At 41.3% G+C, this 17,762-nt stretch overlaps 1 protein-coding gene across 4 annotated transcripts in view; it reads right to left on the bottom strand.

Annotated features, from left to right (window-relative positions):
• keap1a (kelch-like ECH-associated protein 1a) overlaps window positions 1–16,565 on the bottom strand; it is a 32,451-nt gene extending 15,886 nt beyond the window's left edge. The window contains exon 1 of one of the 4 annotated variants that reach the window (XM_017700270.1): window positions 16,522–16,565. The gene's annotated coding sequence lies outside the window, so the exon portion shown is untranslated. Of the gene's footprint in view, window positions 1–2,736; window positions 2,895–16,496 lie in introns of those variants that run through there. The other 3 variants (XM_017700271.2, XM_017700268.2, XM_017700269.2) reach the window with 3 other exon arrangements.
• Between the last annotated feature and the right edge of the window lie 1,197 nt (window positions 16,566–17,762).

The raw sequence follows: 17,762 nt of genomic DNA, 5'->3' as shown, positions 1-17,762 counted from the left end.
CAGAAATCTATCACTTTAAATGATTACCAATTACACTTATGCCAGAGACATTCTTTAAGCAAAGTTTTGGGATAAAACAAAACTTTTAATATCACCAAGCTCAGAAGACACAGAGGTTCACTGGTTTTGGGTAGTAAATAAAATGGCTATATTTGCATTGTAGATACTGTGACCCCTGTTTCCTATAAACACCCCTGTAAAGAAACCAAAATTGGTAGGTTTCTCTAAAATTCCCTACTTTACATCAAACCACACTGAATGAACTTGTTTACATTTCAGTGACTGATTTATGCAGACATTTCGAAAAATCTGACCGATACAGTTATTAGTGTTGCACAAATTATATGTACTATTTCATATATACTAATTATATACTAGTTATATTGAAATAAATGTTTACAATGTCTGGTTCTTGTATTTCACTAAATGCTTTATGATAAAAAGGATTTTTCTGCATCCCCTGTCAAACGTTAACGAAAGAACAGAGTGTGTTACAGGCAAAAGATATAAATCTCCACTGCCAAAGATAACGAGCCGCTCGTACTCTGAGTATGCAGGAGGATAACAGTGACTCAGCGGAAAACTGAATCAGAGAGCGTAAGAGAACTGGACAATGATTAAGAGACGGGGCGTGCATTGTAAAAAAGGAGCTTCTGAATCTTTGTTCAGTCAGCAAACATTTATTTAGCGTCTCAACTTAAGACGGCTTAACTGTCAAAGCAATAGAACAAAATGTTACCTATACATTTAGATGCTCTGAATGAAGTGTTTCAATTCAAAACGGTTTAGTAGTACACAAGATATTGCTCCAGATCCATTAGTGGGTCAGATGAAATGGAAATCAACTCAGATGTTTTTAATTAATGTAATGAAATGAAATGTTTTCAGCCAACAGCCTTCCTTCAAAAGTGCTACGATTCCCATGTCTCTTTCTGTGCAGTTTTCCCAATTAAAAAAAAAAAAAAATTAAGTTTTTTGCTCAGATACAAACATTTGTAAAGCTTTCCCATTTCCACTGAATACACTACATCAATATTCCTGAAGAAGAAAAATGCAGGTGGACCGCCGAAACAGGTACTAGAAATGGGGTTATAGAAGAAATATTGGCTCTGTATTGGGCCGATATTCAAAAGTTTCCAAAAAGAAAAAGGTGTATTGTGCCAACTCTAATTATAGTCTTACAAAAACAACTCATATAAGTCAACATATGACAAACAAGTAAGCCTGATTTCCTTACTTACCTGGCCAGAGTGACTTCTTACAAGAAGCTCAGCTGTCAAACTGGCCCACAATTCAGGCAGTCCAAGGCAAATACAAAAACGTGGCTCAACTGTTCCTAATAAGGCAAGCAAGTAGCATTTTTTCTTGCACGTGACCTGTAAGTCACACAAAAGAGCCAGGAAGTGGGGTTCTTTGGCCTTCAGCTTCCCCTGAGACTTTATTTGCATGGTATCAGGCGCAGGTGGTGATACGTCAGTTCTTAAGAAAAGGCTCGGCCTTGCAACCCTACCCCGCACCCTCACCGTCTACCTGAGAAAGAGTTCTCTGCACAGCCTGACGCACCAGGGCCTCGTCCTGTGGGATTAGCTGTTCAAACTTAAGAGCCGCACTGTTTAAACTGGGCTGGGAAACAGAGCAAACACAAGCCACATTCATTACACTCCGTATGGAACAGAGAAGGATACTGAACCGTACAGCTGAGCCGTTGTATGCAGGAGTTTCAACAGTCAAATGACATGTTTTGTTGACTTTTTAAAAAGAAAAGTTCGTCTACAGGAAAAAAAAAACCTTAAATATGGCTTAATATGATGTTTGTTTTGAACTGGCTGCATTATCGGTTTGATCTTGTTCCCCCAATCAGCTAAATTCAGTAATAGTGCATTAAAATGTGTAGAAGAGCTTGGAAAAAACATCATACGGCCAAAGTTTCGCATCTATATACATTCACACGGATCTCCCATAAACTGGCCGAGAGCCACTTGTTACAAGATCTAGATTATGTAGGACAGGCTGTGGTTCCCATACAGTGAGCCAGGAGCTCAGTGCAAATCTCTCAGCACACAAGTCAGTGAGCAGAGTAACGTTATAGGGGTAATTCCACTGATTTTTCAAAAACGCCCGCACAGTTTAATCCCCTGAGATGAAAACACGGCCATTCAGAGCGGTTTGGTGTGAAGTGGCTCATTGTAGAGACTCACTTCTTCACAGTGGCGGCGATAGGAAGCAGGGGGCATCATGTGTGCAGCACAAATAAAGCCATTTTATTTACCACCAGTTAACCAGCATGTGTGTTGTGGGTTTTTACATGTAATCCTGAACTTGGAACAACAGACTTCTTTGGGGACTATTTTGCCTCACAACGCCCTGGATGTATCCCTCCGCCATGACTGGATTCGAATAAATGCACTCAAAATACATTTTAAGCCACAACTTGATCATAACAGTTACAGCATTATAGCTGACTTGCATGTATTAACTTGCTAACAGGGAGGTGGACGTCTGGTTCCTATCACCACCATTGGAAGCAGTTCTGGCTCGTGAAGTATGTCTAGTAGGGTGCACTTCACACTTCACACCACTCGGAACGACTTTGTTTACGTCTCAATGAGTGAATTCTGCAGAAAATTGGAAAAGTCGGTGGGGTTTCCCTTTTAACCCAGCATAGCCCTCCCGTGTGAACGGGCCTAATGCAGTCGACACGGCAGCCCTGAACACTGACCCCGGCGACTCACTCACCCTCGGCTAGCACCTCCGCGCTGTGAAGCTCAGCCCCACACGGAGCCCCCGAGCCCGCTCAAACTTCCTCGCGCCTTCGGGACGCTCCAGAGACTCGGTGCGAGCGTGGTAGTCTGCAGCGCCGTATGTCAGAACCGTCTCTCTCTCTCTCTCTCTCTCTCTCTCTCTCTCTCTCTCTCTCTCTCTCTCTCTCTCTCTCTCTCTCTCTCTCTCTCTCTCTCTCTCTCTCTCTCTCTCTCTCTCTCTCTCTCTCTCTCTCTCTCTCTCTCTCTCTCTCTCTCTCTCTCTCTCTCTCTCTCTCTCTCTCTCTCTCTCTCTCTCTCTCTCTCTCTCTCTCTCTCTCTCTCTCTCTCTCTCTCTCTCTCTCTCTCTCTCTCCCCGGCTCGCTCCTCGCGCTGCCCGCTCGGCCTAATTTCGACATCAGCATGACTGTGCAACTCCCGCTCGCGCTCAACTTCAAACACGACGTCAGCAGCGCACGCTCAGGAAGGTCTGTGACAAACCGAAAGTGGACAAAGGCGGGCGGTGACCGGGCTGGACTGTTTGTGTGTTAACTCGCCGCTGCTGGATGATTCACTGCAGCCCGTTTGTCTTGCGGTGTTGAGCTTATTTACATTTACTTCACGACTTATTTGACAGGTATTTAAAGGGGAACTCCACCCAGTTTACAACATTTCTCCATCAACAAGTGGTCGAGACGTGAACAGAGGCCTTCCGAGTGGTTTGGTGATGAAACGCTCCGTTATGCAGAAACTTGCAGAGGCGGACTTGTTCACAGTGGTGGCGATAGGAACCAGACGTCCACCTCCACAAGCTCACCGAACGTTATTACCCGAAGTGGTTGGATGTAATCGTGTGTGACGCCTGAAACGTTGTTTTATGATCGTTTTGTGGCTTAATATGTTTTTTTGAACCATTTATTTGGATCCATTCAGGGTGCAGGGATACATGCAGGACGTTTTAAGGCAAACTAGTCCCGAAAGAAGAGTCATGACTGTCAACAACACATAAATGAACTCAGAAGACGCGAACTAAGTACGCCTTGTTTCTACACTCATTGCCCATTTTATCAGCTCCACTTACTGTATAGGTGCACTTTGTAGTTCCATCTGTTTCTTTGCAGACATTGTTACCCTGTTCATCAATGGTCAGGACCCCCCAGAGCATGGTGGAGTATTCTCAGCACTAACATTGGGTGGTGTGTTAGTGTATGTTATGCTGGTCTGAGTGGATCAGACACAGCAGCACTTCTGGAAATTTTAAATACCTCAGTGTCGCTGCTGGACTGAGAACCAAAAATATCCAGCTAACAGCGTCCTGTGACCACTGATGAAGGACTAGAGGATGACCGACACACACTGTGCAGCAGCAGATGAGCTATCGTCTCTGACTTTACATCTACAAGGTGGATCAGCAAAATAGAAGTGTCTAATAGAGCGGACAGGGCTGCCCACCGCTCCGGGCAAGTGTGCTCGTTGCCCCCTTGTGTGTATGTGCTCACTAGTGTGTATGTGGTGTTTCACCTCAGTGATGGGTAAATGCAGAGGTGAAATTTCCCTGTTGTGGGACTAATAATGGTGACAATCTTAGAGCGGACAGTGAGTGGACACAGCGTTTAAAAACTAGCAGTGCTCCTGTATCTGATCCACTCGTACCAGCACAACACACACGAACACACCACCACCACATCAGTGCTGAGAAATAATACCTCTGTGGTGGTCCTGTGGGGGGTCCCGACCAAGTAGCTTTACTGAGTCACAAGTAAAAAAAAAACAGTAAAATATGGTCACCCTGTAAAATCTGAATTCATCATTTAAAAGTCAGAGGTGTTTTTAGACCATGTCATACGTCTTCAATGTCACACGCACAGGCACCGAGAGAAGGCCTGACTCGATGTTTAGGTCTCAGATGCAAAATCAACATTATACTGCTGAAGGTATGATGAAGGTACTAACCTAGATAATTAATTATCTATTAATAGTGGTTGGGATATTGTAGTGGTTAACACCTCTGCCTTCTACACTGTAGACTGGGGTTCAATCCCCCACCAGGGCAAAACACCCTACACTATACCAGTAAGAGTCCTTGGGCCAGACTCCTAACACCACCTTGGCCTACCTGTGTAAAAATGACCAAATTGTAAGTCGCTCTGGACAAGAGCATCAGCCAAATGCCATAAATGTAATTCACAACCTTAGACGTCCTCGAACCTATGTGTCAAACACAATCCAGATCAGGCCCGCCACACAATCCTATCTGGCCTGCAAAAGTATTTCGATTTTCTATTAATATTAGCCTGTTTCACAATGCACTGCACTACAGTTCCCAGCCTGCACTGCAGCATAATGTACTCAGACTCTCCTACCCAAACAGCAGTCTATGGGACAGACGTTCTACCCAATTCTGCGCAATTCCACACCAGTCATATCACCAAAATGCATTTCAGCCAAAGTTTAACCGATATAAACACTTAACATCAGCTCAGGGGCTCAGTTTCTGAAAAGTGAATGCCTGGTTCCTGTCACCACAAACCATGTTCTGAGTGACTTGTACAGGCAGGTGACTACCAAAACCTGTGAGATGTGTGAGATCTTGTTCACTAGCAGCTAATTGCTTCAAAGACAGCTCTCAAAAATCTTATGAGAACATTAAAGATGTGGTGCCATAAGCCTCACAATATTTTTTTTAATTCAGGGATTACGTTTCTTTGTAGTTGGACAGATAAAAATTGGTGCACGGTAGGGCAAACTTGTGGCAGTGCAGATAGCCAATCAGAATCTTCCTGACAATAGCTGTGGCCCAGTTAGCGTAGAATAAATATCGGTCTCTACCTCTGTGGGCAGAGCCTCTAAGGCTGACAATAGGCTACATTTCTTCCTAACATAGCCTCACCTCAGTGCTGTAATTTTTGGTGAAATGTTTTGACTTGTGGGGAACTACAAATATGTTACATTTCATATTTGTAGCATATTATTCTCACAAAGTTAGTTGGTCGAGCTGGGAGGACAGTTAAAATGCTGCCGAATTGCTTCATGCTTGCAATACTAACTAGCCCTAAAAACAGTAAGCTGACCAACGAAGTCTCATTGTTTAGCGACAAAGGGCCTCATTCACCGATCGTTCTTAAGAACACACTTCCGCAGAAAGGTGCTAACAATTCTGCAGTTTAGGAACATGTCACTGATCTTACAATCTCACATTTTCCCTTAGGACCTTCCTCAAGAGCACATTTAAGAAAAGACTTGGTGATATTGGTGAATGAGGCCCATTCATTGGATATGATCTTTGCAGAAAAACAGAAAGGAACTTTTGCAAGATGCATCAGAATATGATTATGAATATTAAGGACATGTCAATGCAGGACTGCACTGGCCACACCCACAAATTTGTGAAAAAGCAGGAGCATCCTGCTATACAATACAATTAACATTCCAATATGTCTGCCTGTAGGACTTGTTATAAACAAAAGCCTGATCTAGTGAATGATCAAGCAGAAATGTAGGCATTGTGATTTACTCACAGGTGTGCTAAATTTTGGAAATAATATGCTTAATCAAATTTAGCAGATTTCAAGCCTACATAATGTAGCTACATCTCTAATTGTAGAAAGATTTGTGACATCAACTGATAAATATCTGAGACAGCTGGTCAGTCTGTCTACAGAGTCTTGATCATCAGAAGGGACAGAAACGTATAACTTGGTGTCATCAGCATTGCTATGAAAATTTATACCATGTTTCCTACTGACATCACTGACAGGCAGCATGTACAAGAGAAAAGCAAAGGCTCTAAAACTGAACCTTGAGGGACACCACAAGAAATGTCATATCTTTTTGAGGAATGATTTCCCACTGAAATAATGAACTGCCTATTACCTAAATATGACTTAAACCATTCTAAATCTTATCAACTCATTGTAATTAGCTTGCTTTCTGTCTAGCTGTCTTTGTCTAATTAGCTTTTCAAATGTGTGTGGCACCATAGTCACCAGACACTTTATTAGGTACAATAGTTTCATAAGTTCAATTGCTTGTTAACACAAATAGCTAATCAGCCAATCACATGGCCGCAACGCGTCCAGTGAGCTGCAGTTGTGTGGACGAAAATGCCTTGTTGATGTGAGAGGTCAGAGGAGAATGGGCAGACTGGTTCCAGATGATAGAAAGGCAACAGGAACTCAAATAACCAACCAGAATTGCTGAGGAATGTTTCCAACACCTTGTTGAAAGTATGCCATGAAGAATTAAGACAGTTCTGAAGGCAAAGGGGGGTCCAACCTTTTACTAGCAAGGTGTACCTAATAAAGTGGCCAGTGAGTGTATATTGAACAATGTATATGGATTATTCATCCAAAAAACAAACCATACATCAAAATGTCATAGATGTGAAAACAGTCCACAAGCTGACTTGGTAATGACAACACCACCTCTTAGGCTAGCCCATGCAGGCTAATAAAGCTAAATTAACGCCCACTGGGAAACCCCTTCTTTCCTTGGAGGGTGCAGTAGGGTTGTTTGGACTTGTTTGGGTTTACGAAGCACACAGACTGAAACCGCTGTGAGTCAGAGTATCCCCAACGTGGCATTCTGCAGCAATGAATCAGCATGTTAACACACTCAGCTCAGGAACCTGCCCTGCCGTCTATAGCATGCTATTGATACCAAAAGCCAGAGGACAAATAGAGGGTTGAGGCTTCAGGCTAAAGTGCAAGTAGCAAGACGGCTTGACATTATCTGATTAATGACAGGCAGAGGAGCTCATGTTTCCTGCGACTTGCTACTCACAGCGAACGCACACAGGCAATTAGGCATGTTAAAAACATGATGTAAACACGGAAGCCGGCCTGCCGAATCCTCATGTGTCAAATCCATTATAGAGCCAGGGAACGCTGGCTGATTTTCAGTAAATATCCTGTAGGCTTCTTGGAAGTTCCTTTTCCTTGTTGGGTTACACCCAGCACTCTGACCCCTGTGCGGTTATGGCGAGGCCTGCTTTCCTTGATTCACATCTTGTCACGGTCATAAGGAACGTAAGAGAGGATCACTTTTGTATCTAAATTGCGAGGGCAAGTCAACAAACATGCACAGCCAATGGCGGATAAAGAGAGCGAGAAAGAAAACAGCTAATTACGGCACGCCTAGTAACACCGCTGGACACGTTACACCGTCTCATTAGCTGTGGAGGAGTGTGTGTTTGAGGCAATTATTTCATGAATTTGTCAAAATACTTCACTTTTATCTATGTGACCTCATCCGCCGTGGTAAAACCCACTTGGTTTAGAAAGGTTAGCGTTACCACGCTCATCATAAAAAAAGTTTTTTGGCTGCATGCCTTACGAAAAGAACCCAAACATCATGCATCAAAGGCATTTTTTAGAAGGCAATCACAGACAGACTGCATACCAGACTAACGTGTTGGCCTGCACGTCTCCGCTTGCATAAGCAATGTAGTTATACCATATTGAAAGCTAGAGCAAAGGTGCTTATAGCATGGTGACACTATGACAACAAAACTTTAGCCATGCTTCCTGAAGCCCCAGACCTGTTTTACACAAAGGATTCTCTCATTCTCTCGATACCTGCCACAGTGCAACCTTCCCTTTTCCCTCCCATTCAACAGGATTCACACATCATAAATAATGCATTAGGCCGCATATCATGAGCTTTGTCAGAATATTAAATTATGGTTTATTGGTTTCCTGGAGAACTGAAATGTATCAGGCTCACTGATGTGAAAGCTGATGCCACCCTGAGGTTGATCTGTTATACTTCTGCTGCCCTCTAACGGCAGCAGTTGAAGGAAGCAAGCTGTAGGCCGGAGACGTGATGTTCCGTGCATGACCTCAGTGGCTACTCCCTATTTAGGAGACTGCCAACATTGTTGTTCTGTTAAAGTGGTCTAAATATATGCATGTTGAAAAGGGTTTATGTGGAACCATAACCTACAGTGAGAGTGTTGACCATTTCACCCCTGACCATACTAGTTGAGATGGAGGGGCAGGGTGAAGTGTTTGGGCTACATGGCCCTCCAAACGGAGGTTTTTCAGAGATACGCTCCAAACAGAGTGGAAAAAAAAAAGAAAAACAGGCAAGATGGCGGCACAGGCGACCAAAGACACCCACAAATGTGAGTATTTTCTCTGTTAAAAAATTATAACCACTGTTTTATCTTAGTTTAATGTCGTTTCAATGTATTTTGGTCATTTTCTTCATAACAGGCATTCAAAATCGCTAATAGCATACTAATGTATCAGTAGCTAGCTAGCTAATGTTCCCATTCCACCTTAAGTAGTACAGCAGTGTCCATGCCTGAAGCACCAGAATGTAACTGCTTCACCTTTTAAGGTGGAACTGAAAAATTCGAACGAGAATCTGGTGGATAGCTGACTTCAGCCGGAAAAATCTCTGAAGAATTAGCGGTGGGTGATGATAAATAATTGCCCCCCGCTTTGAGGAGTGAGGAGCTGAACCTGCCCAGACTGGCAGGGTCGCCTACAGAGCAGCACCAGTAGCTGTTAATGAAGTGATGCTCTTTATTATTTGAGGGTCCCATTTTGTCGGGAAAGATTTCAGTTACTACCCCTTTTCATTTAGTTCCAAGAGGCAAGGTGATACCTAAAAACAAGGGGTCAGGGTACACATAAGAAATGGGATTAGGCCTTAATATATTTCTAGTGCATTTATCCACTTCATCCACTTGATTTTCACATGTCTTTTTCTACATTTGAATAAAGATGTATGCTCATAAGCATAAACAAAGGTTACATAATGAAATGCGTGACATAGACAAGAGTGCGTCCCAAGATCACACAGCATGCTCCCAGATTAATGATAAGGACCGCACCGCACCACAGTCATTGTTTGGAACAATGTACAACATTTCGGAACAATGAAGTGAGGTCAGGCGAAGCCAAAACTAGAACAGGCTGTGATGCAGCTTGTCATGTTTGAAGGACGAAGGGCTGCATGAATGATTTCAAGAACACCAATGTTCACCTACAGTGAAGCAAGAGAATGTCATCATTCAGTGAACCAAATAAGACAAGGAGAAGATGGAGGTTTTAACGAGACAATGATCCCAAACATACTGCCAAAATAACTCGAGGCTGATTTCTAAAAATGGCCAAGCCAATCTCCTGACTTCAACCCCAATGAAAATACATGGAGGGTTTTGAAATTGCGAGTCTACGAGAGGGACCCTTGTAATCCTGGGGAATTTAGGTCTTCTTTTCAAGAGGAACGAGCTAAAATTGAAACAGAATGCTGCAAACAGTTACTTCTTATCTTTGATGTCCTGAAGCTGTAACTGCCAACAGCGACTTTGCAACAATGGACTACTTTTGTTGATTTCTAAACTATCTAAATATCTTTTCCCTATCAATTTAGTTTGGAGACATGTTTATGCTTACAAACCCATACTGTTTTGTTCAACTATATAACTACAAAGGCAAGGACACCATCTGAAGTGAATATAGGCACTGAAAGTATATATATATATATATATATATATGTATATGTATGTATGTATGTATGTATGTATGTATGTATGTATGTATGTATGTGTGTGTGTGTATTTAATATTTTAATATACTTGCAGTGCATGCATATATATATATATATATATATATATATATATATATATATATATATATATATATATATATATATATATATATGCAGTACTGTGTGAAAGTCTTACCTAAGACATTGTTTTTTGTTTTTTTTTTCATTGTAAAAATACAACACAATACTTCCAATCATAAAAAAAAAAAAAAAAAAAAAAAAATCACTGATTCCCATTTTTCCCCCTTTTTGAAACATATATGTATATGTACACGGTCACATACACACACAACAACAAAACCATGCAAAAATAAATAAATAAATAAATAAATAACCCCTTGATACCAATGATAAAATAATTAAATTAATCACAAAATACCGTGTATTAAACAATAATCACCCTCCCCACCAACGCCCCCACCTCAATTCCTCAACACACATATTGCTAGTTATTTATACAATATAAAAGGTAACACAAAAACAAGCATGCATTCAATCGGGTAGTATCTCCATATTAGTGAAACTAAATGAAATTAAGGAAATAAAGGGTTGACCGTACATCCTCTCAACATATATTTAATTTTCTCAAGTTTTAAAATAGACATGACTTCTTTGAGCCACTGGGAGATAGAAGGATATTTAACAGACTTCCAATGCAACAATAAGGTGCGTCTTGCTAGTAAGGATGTGAAACCTAGAATATCCTTTTCCTAAAGTCCTCAATTTCCTCAATTTCAATCCCCTAAATTTCCTTAAAGAATAAAGTAGAGCAGATATAGAAGATCCCCTACAGGATGATGGTTCCAATTTACACCAAGAGGATCCAGGAGATTTTAACCAGTAACAAAGTTTATGGATGGTGATAAAAGGGGGGGATTACCCCATCTTTGAATATCGGAAGTAATCTTTGAGATAAGGGGAGTGAAATTAGCAGATGCAAGGCTAGATAAAGAACAAGTCACGTTGATACCTAGGTATTTGAACCCCAATGGATTAAACTGAAAAGGTAAATCTGACTTTTGAAGATGAGAAGCTGCAGTATTAACAGGAAAACACTCACTTTTCCCCAAATTTAATTTATACCCTGAAAAGGTGCTGAAATTCTCCAAAATACTCAAAACAGCAGTGATAGAAAGTATGGGATCTGTTATATATAATAAAAAAATCATCGGCATACAATGATAATTTATATTCATTTCCATTACGGGTGATTCCTTTGAATAAGGAGGAAGATCTTAACGTAATAGACAGAGGCTCAATAGCAATGGTAAAAAGCAAAGGTGACAAAGGGCAACCTTGGCGACTTTCACGTCCACGGGCAAAATAATCAGAATAATCATCATTGGTGTGGACACTGGCCTTAGGGGACAAATAAAGGAGGTGAATCCAAGAAATAGATTCATCACCAAATCTGAATTTCCTCAAAACTGCAAAGAAATACTCCCACTCTAGCCTATCGAATGCCTTTTCAGCATCTAAAGAAATTACAAGTTCAGGAAGTTCAGCCGAATGTTTTGAGTAAATTATATTGAAAAGTGTGCGGGTGTTACACAGTTGACGTCCCTTTATAAACCCATTTTGCTCCTCGGATATAATATGAGGAAGCACATTTTCTAAACGGGATGCAATTACCTTAGCCAACACCTGTGCATCAGCATTGAGCAAAGATAATGGTCTGTAGGACCCACAGGAGGTTGGATCTTTGTCCATCTTGAGAAGGAGAGCAATAGTGGCTTGTGTCAGAGTTGGTGGCAGTGAACCACTTTCTAAGGATTCATTGAATACGGATAAAAGAAGCGGAGCCAATTTACCAATAAATGTTTTGAAAAATTCAATCGGAAACCCATCAGGGCCTCTGGGGTTTTGTCAGATTGCATAGCTTTAATTGCAGTTGAAACTTCTTCCAAGGGAGAGTGGGGAGTCTAGTTAAGCCTAGCAATGTCAGTATCAATGACAGGGTTCGAAAGGTTCAGAAGAAATTAGTACATTTTAGTGTCGTCTGCAGGGAATTCAGATTTATATAATGAAGAGTAAAATGATTTGAAAGTAGCATTAATTTCCAAGGGATCTGTAGTAAAAATATCATGAATGTTTTTAATACTAGGTATCAAGCGGGAAGTGGCCTGCCGTCATAATTGATGTGCCAGTAATTGACTTGCCTTGTCACCATGTTCGTAATATGAGCCACGACGCTCTGCCTCTTTAGTTGAAGTGAGATCAAATTCTGCTTGCAAATCAAAACGTTGCTTAAGCAGTTCCAGAGAAGGGTTCAGTGCATATGTTTGATCAAGATTACTAATCGCAGATGAAAGTTCATTAAGCAGAGTATTAATCATTTTATTAGAAAGAAATAAGAAATAATTTGACCTCTCAGGCAATATTTAAGCGTCTCCCAAAGCAATGAATATGAAGAGTCATTCTGATTGAAAGACAAGAACTCATCAATGGAGCTTGAAATGAGTTCACAAAATTCCTTGTCTGCCAAAAGAAGAGTTAAACTTCCAGAGTGGTGGGCTACGTTGATGGGTAGAAAATAGAATGTCTAGTAATAAAGGTGAGTGGTCAGAAATTACAATACCCAAATAGTCCAAATAATTAACACAAGAATCAAGCGTACTGTTAATAAAAAAAATCATCAATTCCAGAATATGAGTGGTGCACCTGGGAAAAGAAAGAAAACTTTTTGACAGAGGAGTTACGAAATCTCCACGGATCAACAAGACTGTTCCGTTTCATAAAATCAGAAAATACGTTGGACATGGCAGATTGAGTCAGATTACGAGGATTAGAGCGGTCCAAAAATGGGTCAAAAACAATTAAAATCCCCTCCGAGGATCACGAGGTGAGTATTCAAGAAGGGGATGCTACTCAACAATCTGTTAGCGAATTCAGCGTCATTGAAATTCGGGGCATATACATTTACCAACATAACCTTTTGCATTAGGGTACCAGCAACTATGAGGTATCTGCCATTCCTATCAGCGATAACATCTTTGGATGAGAACTGAACTTTTTTGTTAATTAAAATGACGACTCCTCTAGCTTTTGAATTAAAGTTTGAGTGGAAGACTTGACTTACCCACAGGCAATGTAACCTACGATGATCTTTAATGTGAAAAGTGATGATCTCCTGTGAAAGTACTAAATCAGAGTTTAAACGTTTCAAGTGTGTAAAAACCTTAGATCTCTTAACAGGATTTCCCATACCTCTAATATTCCAACTAATATTCCAACTAATAAATCTAAGAAGTGTGCCTGGCCCAGCAATGCTGGGATCTATATTGCCATTAACCATTTAAAAAGAAAAAAAAACAACAAAAATGCAAATGGCCATAGAGAGCTGAGGTGGGACACCCTCCCCCCAACATACCCCTAAACAAAAATACACCCCAAGTCCCCTCACAAACCCAGAACAAAGGGGACAGCAGTGTTTCCCACACTAAAGTTATAGTCCACACTAGTGTTGAACTACCCGGAGACTATGCGGAGCAAAGTAAGCAAGAAGAAGAGACAGAAGAAAAAAAGAGAGAAGAAAGGAAAAACCTCCCGATTTCAACACCATTTGACGGTATGAAACATATTGCAAAACGTGATATATTGAAAAAACTCGCATTGCAAAATATTGTTTCATCTAAAGGTGAACATTCCAACAAAATGAAAAAAAGATGACTGCCTTAAGAACACATCACATTTTTACACAGATCAGAATGATACTGGAAAGCACGTGAATACAAATTAGCAAATAACAGCAGGCCCTGGGTCCCGTACAAAAAGATGCAGAAAGCATAAAAAGAGGTAGTGCTGATCTGATCAGGTGTGCAAAAATATAAAACCTGGTATAGCCTTATTATATGTCAGTGTCCAGTGAGATTGAAGGACAAAACAAAACAAAAAACTGCCTGCTATCAACAAACAGTAACTTAGTTAGTGCAACAAACCAGTAAACCACCTAATACTGCACAGGCAGGGAATTAAGGCTAGTGAGTCCATAAACTCTAAGCAATGATTGAACACAGAACTGAAAAGCTGTTAGTGTTCATTGAGAAATCAAGGTTTTGACATAGTGGCTGGCTTCCTCCGCTGAAACGAAGTCCTTCTCAACACCGTTGTATGTTATGCGAAGTCGCGCTGGGTGAATCAGACCATCCCGAGCACCGTCAATGCCACGAAGTTGGCGCCTGACCTCATTTAATGCGGCTCGAGCCCGCGCTACCTTGGCAGTGTAGTCAGGGAAGATCGAGATGATCTGGTCTCTGACTTTAATCTGCTGGAGCTCTCTAGCGCGGCGTAGAATGTCAACGCAGTCACTGTGATAATGAAATCTGCACACAGTAACTCATGGACGATCACCGGGCTTGGGTTTGGGTTGGAGGGTCCGGTGGGTCCAGTCCAAAAGCGGCTCCTTTACCAGACCGAACGCTTCCATAAGTTCAGTAAGGCAGCTACAGCAGCAGTGGTACAGGTGTCAGGGCCCTCCGGTACTCCCAGTATCCTAATGTTGTTACGCTGAGATCTGGATTCAAAATCTTCCCATTTATTTTCCAGTTTGGCTGTGGTGGCTATGAGGGACTCGACAGTAGCTTTCATCACGGCGATATCGTCGGAGCACTCTTGAGTGCGTGCTACATCTCTCCTACCGTACTTTTTAGCGTAGACATTGTAGCATCTTTAGTAGCTTTATCATGCGCCAGCTGGGTCTTTACCGCTTGCAGGTCGAGCCGGATAGTAAACAAAACATTGCCGAGAGTATCCTGGAGTTCCTTTTCAGCAATATCTTTCCTCCACGAGGCCAGCAATTCGAGCTTAAGAGCAGCGGTGTCAGGGTTTTTATATATACATATATATGGATATATTGGGCAAAGAATGTTGGAGATGGAGCTGCCGGGTAGAAGGAGAAGAGGTAGACCTCAGAGAAGGTTTATGGATGTAGTGAAGGTGGACATGGAGATGGTTGGTGTGAAAGTAGAGGAGGCAGTGGATAGGGCAAGATGGAGGCAGATGATCCGCTGTGGCGACCCCTAAAGGGAGCAGCCGAAAGAAGAAAGATACATATATATATATATATGTATAAATAAACCTTGCCACCGCTGCTCTCAAGCTGGAATTGCTGGCCCCGATAGATAGATAGATATCTTGTAGTGTGTTTGTAGACATTTCATGTAATAACTTTCTGAGAATTAGCTTTTAGAGGCATTAAGCTCTTCAGACGTCTGGTTCCTAACGATCGATCGATCGATCGATCGATCGATAATAACTCATAACTCGAAGTTATGAGTTATTTGAATTATGAATATGACTTTGTTCTAATGTATATTGTGATAAACTCACTGCTGAGGTCAATTGTTTAAGAATTTGCTTAGATGCCTAAAACTTTCGCACAGTACTGTAAATTAAAAATGCAGTAAAAGCAGTCCCTTTTCATTATGGTAAGGGCTAAACAATCAATCTGAGAAAAGCCTGGACAAAATAACCCTTCAAATGACCACTTTATATATGAAATGCAAGTGACATTTTTAGCTGAAAAGTGCAATACGGTAACTGATGGCTGTAACTAATGAGAAGCATTCGGGAACCGATATCCTCGCCAGAAGCTGTGGAACTAATTATTTGATTTGAATGTGTCGGGGTCCACATTTGATTTCCTGAAGAAAAATTGCAAATTTTTGTGTGTGTTTGTTTCTTTGCTAAGTTATAAATCACACCGATAAACCAAACACCAACCAAATGTTTTGTTTATTTCATTTGATTTCAGACGTAACACATTTGGCTGAACAGTGCGTGGCACAACGATCAGGAGTGAAATGAGTGATTTTATTTGAAGCCTCTGTATGTCAAATAACAGTGTATTAGCTTTATATACACAGTTGTTTTCCCAGTGATTTAAAAATGTTGGTGTTACAATTTAAGGCATTGGGCAGCCATTACATTTGAAGTTGATTGAACTTGTTCTTGTTCTGTTAACTTATTATTAGAAGTTTAATGAACTCAAAATTTCGAGGTAGCCAGTAACTGGTTTAACTAAAGTTTAACTTAAACTCAAAAAGCATTTTTTTAAAGAGGGTATAAGTAGTCTTGCGATCTTGTAATGAGAGTACGTGTTTAGGGACTGTGATGAGGCAAACGTGTTGCCCATCACCAGAGACAGGGGTGGGTGTAGTTGTAGGTGTAGGTGTATGTGTGGGCGTGGGGGTGTCTTACCTGAACACCTGCCTGTAACACTCACCTGTTTCCTGTTTCCTAGTAGACTCAGCAAAAGGGAGGCAAGCTCAGACGTTGCTCACTCATGAGCGTGCCGGAGGGCCCACGGCTAGCTCATGAGAGGGGTGATGTCTCTAACCTAAGTCACAGAAAACAGAGTGAGGCAGGTTAACAAATGTTCACACTAAATGAAACATCTTACTTGTAATATTACATATTAAGGCCTTGTGATATGGGATTGTGATTTTATGTACCCCTGATTTTAATCCACTCTTATACTATCAACACCCCTGCAGAGTGGAATGGTTCAGCTCAGGTGATGCAGGGGTGGGGCTAAGCCTATAAGAGGTAGGGGAAAGGTTCAGTAAGGAGGCCGGCTCGAGGATACTAACCTCAGATACTGAGGAAGCTGAGGAAAAGGGAGTAGAGCTAAGCTAAAGAATATAGTCCTATGGCCTTGCAGCCTAAGACTTATTCTTACCTGAACTGCTGTGTATTTTGGGTTTGTACAGTTTTTCTTTTGTCTGTCTTCACGTTGTAAATAAATCACTCACCGTTGGAAAAGAACTGTCCAGAGTCGTCCTATCTCCAGTCTGCATTTTCATCCATTACATCCATTCAGTCACAACCTACCCAGTGACTTGGTGTCTCCTCACAGTGTTCGGCGAAGCATCGGCACAGGGACGCTTTGTTAAAGTTTTATATCTGCTGGAAACAAGTGCACCCCCCCTCTAAAAGCTGACCCCCAAATTTAACGTGTATTTATTGTCCAGTGTAGAATCGATAATGCAAGCAAAAACAAGTTCACCAGCGAAACGCTATCATTATCTAACTGAACTGTTTTCCCTTGCAATATGTTTAGATTTTTACCACATTTAATATGTCGTCCAAACCTCGTCACACATCTACATGCTTGTGTTAAGTTTTCTGGCGACTTTTCAGCCATACAAACTTACGTTATGGGCTAACGCAAGGGTGGGGGCCAGAGTCCAGCACATGTTGTTTATTTCCATGCCCTAGCACATCAACCAAACCTGGTAACTTACTGATGAGTTGGATCAGGTGTACTTGAGCAGTAAAATGACCAAACTTTGCAGGAATCTGGCCCTCCAGAGCCAAAGTTCCCCACCTCTGGGCTAATGAAAGGCTTGTTGTCCATTTGACAATGTTGACAAGTGCACCGTTGCCCCCCTATTTTGAGATTCACAACATCTTACCCAAATAAATCTACGTTCCCACCAATTTTTAGCCCAAAATTTCATGGTA

Source organism: Pygocentrus nattereri, chromosome 2, assembly GCF_015220715.1.
Source record: "Pygocentrus nattereri isolate fPygNat1 chromosome 2, fPygNat1.pri, whole genome shotgun sequence".
NCBI lineage: Eukaryota > Metazoa > Chordata > Actinopteri > Characiformes > Serrasalmidae > Pygocentrus > Pygocentrus nattereri.
Note: the sequence above shows the minus strand (reverse complement) of the source record. Positions and strands in the feature narration are given on the sequence as shown.